Genomic DNA, 8,929 nt, shown 5'->3' with positions numbered 1-8,929 from the left:
TTAATTCGTGTTATCGGTCTTTCTTTCTATGATTTCATCGTGTAAGCAAATATTTTATAAGGTAACGTAGGGAACTGGTTATCTTCTTCCGATAAGTAAGATTTCCCCGTCTTCCGTTATTGACCGGTGTTGACTACTGTATTGTGAATCGGTAATATCATCTGATGGTAAATGTTATAACAAATTCTTACTAATATTAGTGTTTAAATGCTTCGCTTATACATATTAGGATTTGTTTATGACTTACCACTGCTAGCTTTTAAAATTTTGTATTTTATTTATTTTCTCGAGAAGTTTCTTATCGGGACTGTTTCAATCGGTAAGAAAGAATCCTAATTTATTAAAAATCGATATATGTACGTTATATAGTTTCTAGCAAATCTGTATAGATGGCAACACGTGCTTTTACTAATCGTATCGATAATTTCGGCAATATTTAAAATTCTTGAAATGCCTATTTTGTACACTGCATTGTCCTATTCTTTTGCCGCATTTCACTAAATTGCAGAACATTATCGTTTGTGTAATATTGGACTGAATCGGAACATCGTATACAAGACCGCAAAATGTATTCATAGCGAATTTATTATACAATTTTTATCACGATTGCGTGGCATTTCGAGATTGCGCGGCATCTATATCTTTAGTGCAAATTTAAAATCCACGCAGAACAATCTGATTACGCTTAAATCGCTTTTCCATCTTCGTCTTCCCATCGCATATTTATTTTCCATTAACAGCACCCTCTTTCAAACGGTACGCAACTTTATTTTCCTCAATCGTATTTCATACACCGCAATAACTTTCCGTTCTTTGAAAAAGTCGTAGTTACTCGCCGATTCAGAAACGTTGCACTCCATCCGTACTTCTCCGTCCGTTTCATTCAAGAATCACGCTCAATCAGTGTCGATACCAGCTGCATTTGCTCGAGTTGCCGCAAATCATCAACCCCAAACCTCGTACCTCCTTCACGGTCGACTCGAACGAAACAAAATTTCCCATTACCCGTTCGATTCACCGGGAGAAATAGCGTTTTCACGCGAGTTCTCTCGTCACGCGGAGGATTCGCGTTTCTCCTCGTTCGTTCCCTTGCGGAAATTCCCGTGTCTGCGCGCGACGTTTTGCCTTTATTAAAGCGGACGAACGTGGCGAGATGCGACAAACGTTTTGCCGGTCCGCTTGACGCCTCGTGGAATTACCACGGGGTGAAAGAGCAAGCACCCTTTCGGCCGGCCTGTTTTACGATTTCAATGATTTCAATTAACATCGAAGCCACCCTCGCGTACCTAGCGACCGAACGCTGTGCTCCTTTGGCCGAATGGTCGACGGCCCTTCGATCATTTGCGGCCTTCAATGCACCTGGGGAATGTTCGTGGTTTGGCGAAACATTGTCAAACGCACGTGTCTCGCGTTGCACGCGGGTCTGTGCTTCGACTTCACTGAAACGAGCGTGGAACAGCGAACTGGCAGTGAATGCGGGACCAACGAGCGTCGATCAACCATGTCGCGATTTCCAGGAATGTTTCGAGGCTCGTGGAATTTTTTCTGCCGGTTGCAAGACGTTTTAGCCCGGACTGATACGTAGGTTGTTGATTTTTGCGCGTTTACAGCAAATATGGATATATAAAAATATATCAAATACCCGATAGCACTTTAATGGACAAAACAAACTTTTATTCCACTTCCAAGTTTTTAATTATATTCGTAAAGCTATGAACTTGTATAAATATCCGCAGTCTAGCGACGAGTAGCATTGTCTTGTAATTCGCCAAATTTAGTTTTGGACAATTTCCAAGCGATCTACGATTTAGAAATAAACTTCAACTCGTTATTGGTGGCGTGATATTCTACGAGAACATAGTTTCTACTTATTAGAAAAAGAAGAGAAGCAAAGAAAAAAAGTATACATCGGTTTCACACGTCAGAGTATAGAAACGTATTACTGAGAATATCGATCGAATACGAATTTACGACAGAAATCAAAAATTGACTCGAGTTTCATTGATTTTTAGTTGACTTTCGTTTACCCGTTTTGTTCATTCGCCCGAACTGCAATCATGTCGTTTCATATTAAGACAAATAAGACGTAACTCATTTTGTTACAACAAAGGAATATTATATTTTATACGAAGAAAATTACGGTGCTTCTGTCTTTAAAGAAGTCGAATTTAATGGGCGATTGAAACTCGCTTCGAGATATACTATTAACCACTAATTTAATACCATCTTTCGCATCGTTGTGTTCTAGACTGCAATAATCGAACAACTATAATTACGTTTTAACCGCAACTACTTACGATAATTGCTACTTATTCGCTCGCTGCAGTAACGTCTTAATAATCGTTTTAACGTAAAACATTTTGTCTGTGAAATACGAAACGCGACAGAGAATGAAATGTATTCGATAGAGAAATGTTAGGTCATCCCATAAGTTCGTTCCGTTTTTCGAGCGGTTATATATGTAAACATCGTTTACATACCTTTCAGTTTCACGAAAAAATGTAATCCACCTCTCGTTGCGCAACTTCTTCCCATTTTTCAAGTGCATTGGTCCCTTATCGTCGTATGTTTATAAATCGACACATGAAACGTATACGCAAAAGTCGGCACGAACTTATGGGATGACCTAATACGTTCGAAAATAAGGAATACAAAAATGCGACAACGGACGAAAGAAAAAAAAAATGCAATTAAGAAATTCCAACTATATCTTAGGATACGTAACGTTAAACCTTGCCACTGTGTTCTGTCTATCGTTTTTTTAAATTCCAATGTAATTTTTGAATGTTTCAAAGTATCTCAAGTTTGGGCAAAATGTGGAAAAATTGTCACGTTAATTAATAATTTAATTAGTAATTTCTCGTTTCGATTTTACGTTAAATATTCTTTCGAAACGTTAGAAATTCTGTCTTTTTTTTTTTATTTTCCTTTCTTTCCCCCCTAGAAACGAGAACAAGATCGAAATACGAAAGATCGAGGTTTGCAGCAGGATGGAGCCAAAACGACCTCGATAATATTCTATACAGCGATTTATACGCTAGAACTTTCGTATTGCGCGATTAAATCCTTAAAACCACCAGCATCCACGTGAAAATAGGCAAAGACAAAAGAGCGGAGTGGAAAATCGTGACTCGATTCGCGAATAATTCTGCTCGTGCACGAGACGTTTAACAACGGAAGTATGTATACTCGGTCGTAAAACTGGTTTTGAACAGGCTCGATTAACTAGCTAGACGGTGATTTACGTCGGTTCATTTGGCTATCTAGCTGGACTGAAAGACAAGTGAAAAGAGGAGAAGGACGATGCACGAGGTATTTTCTAACCGAGCTCCACCAGATATCGGACGGCGATTCAAACGGCAACCTTGAACAGCCGTCGGATATGGAAATACATCGGCGAATGCCGTAATCGTGACATGCATATTCGTGTCGATACTTGTCTTTGAAGTATCGAGTCCACTTCGAGCAACTCGTTTATACGGAGCAACAGATATCGCGGTTCAACGATACGAGCAACGAACGAGGAATATGGAATTTTATCTGTGATCGAAATGCACGTTGTTAGTCTAATTAGAAAACCTCTTAATTCCGAACCTTTGTACGTTACGAGGAATGCAAGCAATTTCTTTTCTTTTTAATTCCGCATAAAGATTTCTAATCGAAATAGAATGGAACCTTTTACGATGCAAAATTTATACAAAATGTGGTAAGAATAATTACGTAATTAAAATGTCTTATCAAACGTTTTTTCATCTTTCAAGATAATTAAAGTATTTATCGTCTCGCCCGTTTTTATTCACTTTTCAGTAAAGTTATATTATATTATATTACACGGTCTGTTATAAAACGACCAAATATTATATATCTTAAATGAAATAAAGAAATATAAAAATTGCACGAACAAAATGGTAAAACTTATGTTTTCTTCTGTTTGAGAATCACAGATAGAACATTTTAACTAAGAATGGCAGAGTAGCAGGGAACAAATTTTCATACAGTTTTACGTTCATCTTCGAACTCGCTTCAATTTTCAAATTTCTCTGATGTAAATTGTCAAAAGTCAAAGTTGCGCGTGTTCGTTCGTAATCGAACTCGTCGAGCGTTACGGTGATTCGTTTCAGTCGAAGCAACGTACACAAGCGTGCATCAGGCAGAATTGTTAATTAACGCGTGTCAAGTTAGGCACGGACAACGCGTCGGCTGCTTTCTACCCGGTTACCTCGTTTTTCCTCATTTGCCAGTAATTTGTTAAGTACGATGGACGCCTGTGTCGTTCGAGAGAAAACGGGAATGGGACGTTAATGCGAGAATCGCGGCAATTCGCGTTCGTTCCTATAATGGGCCGTTTATTCCACTCGTTTAACTTCCTTGACGCTCGATCTGCGCTTAACACGGCGTAAATTTTTAGCGGTGTCGACGTTGAATCCTGATTCATGTTCTGTCGAAAAGGTAGTCATTCGCTCCCGCCAGAATATTAATTCGTCGTTTCTGTTCCTACTTATGTCGCAACATTCCACTGTTCGAAATTTCCTGGCATATCGCACTTGTATTTGCAATCGGATGGACGATGTTTGAATAAAAGATAGAATTTAGTTTAATGGACTTTCCTTACAGCGATCGCGTATGACATTTTTATCGGTTAAAAGATAATTTATCACAAGCTATGTACAGACACTGTGGTTCAAAATAAAGCGTTTCATCTTTCAAGGGTCAATATTTATTGAATATTTCTTTTGATATACGAAGTTCTAGTATTTATATTTGCCATCTTGCACGAGATAATCGAGTCTCGTTATTGGCAAGGAAAAGTTTCGAAACGCGTAACGTCAAAATATGCCTTGTTTGTTGAGAATCTTCGTCTTTACACTTACGTTATCTACCATTTCTAGCGCGCGTAATAACACGTTCGTTAGAAAATGTCAATAAACCATCGTTGGAACACGATCGTGATTTTCTGTATGTAAATATCGAAATACACGCTCCTTGTTGGAAATTTTCATTTTCGACGCTTCGATCATTTACTATTTCAATTTCTCCATTTACGTCAACTCTCGCGAATCATCCTCGCGAACCTATCAACACGAACAAACGAGAATTTCCGTCGTATAAAATCACGTGTCGCTGCATAAATTATACATCGTCGAATCGACGAAACCTTGAACGGCGATAAAACGGTCCCCGATGGATCTATAAAGCGACGCGTCAAAAGGTTTTAAACGGGCAACGGGTTAGAGGTGTTGCGAGCGACGTGTAATTAGATGTTGCCGCGTTTCCCGGCCACCCCAGATCGGCCTCTGTTCTGATACGTTCATTATGACCTTCGATCGCGACACGAGAAAACAATAAACCCCGTCCCGGTCATAACTGCATCACCGCGTCTATAATGTTCGATTATTCAGTCGGCTCACCGTTCCAGGCGCGTTATTAATAAACCTTGTGATGGTGTTGCGTGCGATCGATTGTTGGTAGGCAGACATCGTTTGCCCACCGATAAAGAATTCCAGTCAGCCGCGGTGCGAAAGAGAATCGAAACCGATGATATTGTTTATTAGCCCGTGCACGGTTTTCTGGTGAATTGATTAATCATGGGGACGGGCTGACTTTTTTCTCTTTTTTGCCTCAGCTTGTTCTTGTATTAATTTCGCGCGCAATTCGCGTGTTCGCGATATACGATTGTATTTCGCAAGCAGCACTAATAATGATGGTTGATCGTCAAAGTCGTGAGTTACAAATAGACTGCGGATTTTTATGCATTTAAACAAAACATTCAAAGTGTTAGCACGTGATGTTGTAATATTTTCAGCGAGTGAAAGAATCACCTATGTAGATTTCATTTTTCAAATTACATTTATAAAAATGTGAATTGGCATAAATATCCGCGGTCCAGTCTTAAACTTTTGCGCAAATAATTTCCCGTCGAATAGGAGAATTGGGGTTCTCTTGCACGATGAAATTCGTGTTACAAAAATTCCACGTGTCACGAGTCACGAGCTATTAAGATTATTTAGTGTAAGATTGTAGAATTGTAAAAGGGAAGTTTATCTTGTCATTGCTATTAAATAAAACAAATAAAACAAATAGAAATTATATTTTGACAATACCATAAAGAAGAAAAATATACAAATCGTTGATTCGTATTCCGTAGTAAAAAATAAATTTGAGAAAATTCTAAATTGGTAAGGAAATGATCGTTACGCGAAATAAATTTTCATTGTTGTTCACGGCGATTTCTTTATCTGAAAATACTGGACTGCAATAAAGACTTATTGTTTGCGAATAGACATCGTCTACCGTAGGATTTTTACGAAGTTTTCACGGAACTGGATTGACACTGTCGTTCATCTAAATAAAGAAACAAAGGTTTTTCATCAAGTGTGATTGTCCCGTTGATACAATCGTTCAGCGATAAAAGATTTTAATCACGACTGACGGTTTAGCTGGTGCCGAATCAATCGTAAAACGTGTCTTCTATTTCATTTCGATGAATTCGTATTACGTTTCGTACGAATAATAGTCTTTAGTCGTCGCAAATTATTCTTCTTATTTCGTTTTATAGACATAGAAGAATGAATACGAATCGGTAATGTAAATAAAATAAATTACTCATTACAACTCACTTTGATCGTTTCATTAATTTTCTACATCTGCTATTCATAAATAGGATATAAACAATTTCAATTTTAATTTAGACACTTGTGGAAAAATTTAAGTTTCTTCAATTCGTATTTCTGTATTTCTATTTCTTCGTATTAATGTTTACTCGGTCATTCGGTTGGAATGGACTGATTTCTGTGTGTTTTCAATTCAAATGATTCGCGTGATTGATTCAACGAATGGAAAAATTCTATAACACATATGTGTATCAATTCCGATAATTAAATTCATTGCTATATAAATGATATTTAATACTAAAGAGCTCTTGACTAAAACTTTTAAACTACATTAATTGCATCGTTTCCAACTCGAACACATTTTCAGACGGAAGAGGATAGGTTTATGAAAAGAAATTAAAATTATTCGTGTTTTTGATTGCCTTTAATACGAATATAACAATGTAGAAACATTTTGAGAAAATAAATTATCCTGTGAAAAATTTTGATAATTTGCGTGACAAGTTGGGTCATTCTCTTCGGTTAAAAGACGAATATCATCGCCGTGTCGATTCTGCATTCCTGTCAACCGTTGAAAGTCATAATTCTCACTCACAATACTTTGTGACCTATATGCGCTTCTCGAAATCTCGACAGCGGTAAACAATAAATAACACGGTAAAAAATGTGAGTTGCATTCTGCATATATGAAACTGCTTTCTCAGTAGATTCGAAGATATCAAATTTGACGTGTACCGAAAGAATTATTCAAGACTTTTTCTTAACTTCGGTTCTTTCTTGTTTAATAGCGACATACTTAAATCAAGAATTTTGAAAAGTTTCTAAAAGGAACGCTGTTCAAATTCTATTATTTCGTTATAAGTCTCGTTTAATCGTTCCACGGTTTTTAGCCGCTGTTTAATCGAATCACGTTTGATTCTTTTTTTAATTTTAAAAGGTGGCTATCCTTTAAAGAAGATCGAACTCTATCTTCATATTGTTTTTAATCTATGTGCTTCTGTTGCTATTTCTCTGAAAAGATTGCTGATTTTATACAGAATATACTATCTTCATTACCCAGTCTCTTTTTTGTCCATTAACTTGAATCGAATAAATCAATTTTTCACAAGAGTAGAAAATTTATTGAAAGATCGTCGACATAATTTGGTTAAAAAATCCCTTAACGATATTTCAAAGAATATTCCGGTCCAAGCGAAGTCATTATTTGTTAAAAACCTGTTACAATTCTTCCAGAAACTGACGCGAAGTCTATCCATAATCCCTGACGTTTATGGCAACATATTTAAAAATAATTACAAGGATGGAGCAGCTGTCGATCGCCATGTTACATCAACAACGTTTACACAGGAAGGAATCATCGTGAGTCACGCTAATATAACTCGATCACTGAGGTTTATCTTTCGGCTACAAGAATGAATGGTCTTGTGGACGTAAAGGCAGAAGATCAAGTTGGGAGGGCGAATGATGAACTCCCGTTATAGAATTCCGATTACAGTAGCGTTAGCAGCACGATCGCCGGAGGAGAAGAGACTTGTTTCTCTATCGACTCGAGTACGTCACGTCCGTTTTTAGACGTCTGTTTCTTCTTTTCAGATTATTCAACGAACGACCAATATTTCAATGTAGCGATAATTCATATCGCGTTTTCATTAATATTTAGTAAATCGTTATCGTGTATTAAAACATTGAAGTTGAATAGAAAGCTTGATTCATCAATGAATCCAAATATAGTTTTTATCGTAATTGACTCGTCACGATAGTCGTTTTTATTTTATTCGCAAAACATTGTATAGGGAAAGTGTTTGAATATATTTGTTCCTTTGATGGGCAAACATTTTTCATATATCGATAAAAAGTTGCTTTTATAAAATATTTAAATATTATTTAAATATTAATATTATTATTAAATAAAATAAATTGTAATCGATAATTTTAATAATTGTATGTGTATATATATTTATTATTATTATCATTAATTAACTGATCTTCTTGAATTCTATTTTGTTACCAATTTGGTAAAAAAAATACGTTTATTGTTTCGTTGTGTAATAATTTTTAAAGTACAGTGTTGCTTAATATCGAAAAGGTTAAGATTTTCGTAGTGTAGAATTGTATTAGAATAATTAATATTAAGGTACTTCTAAGTATATTACGGCGTTATCGATGCGTAAAAATGTAGAACAATGTTCTCTCAATTGTCAGCTTCTGTGAATTGTAATCACTGGCTTCTACTCTGACACATGTCAGACAGATCGTACTCACATGCGAGGCAAAGTGATTGAAGTGGCGCAAAGAGCAGGCCAATGTTATTTATACGG

The sequence above is a fragment of the Bombus terrestris genome, chromosome 11 (genome assembly GCF_910591885.1).
Source record: "Bombus terrestris chromosome 11, iyBomTerr1.2, whole genome shotgun sequence".
NCBI lineage: Eukaryota > Metazoa > Arthropoda > Insecta > Hymenoptera > Apidae > Bombus > Bombus terrestris.
This window is presented reverse-complemented; position numbering follows the sequence as displayed.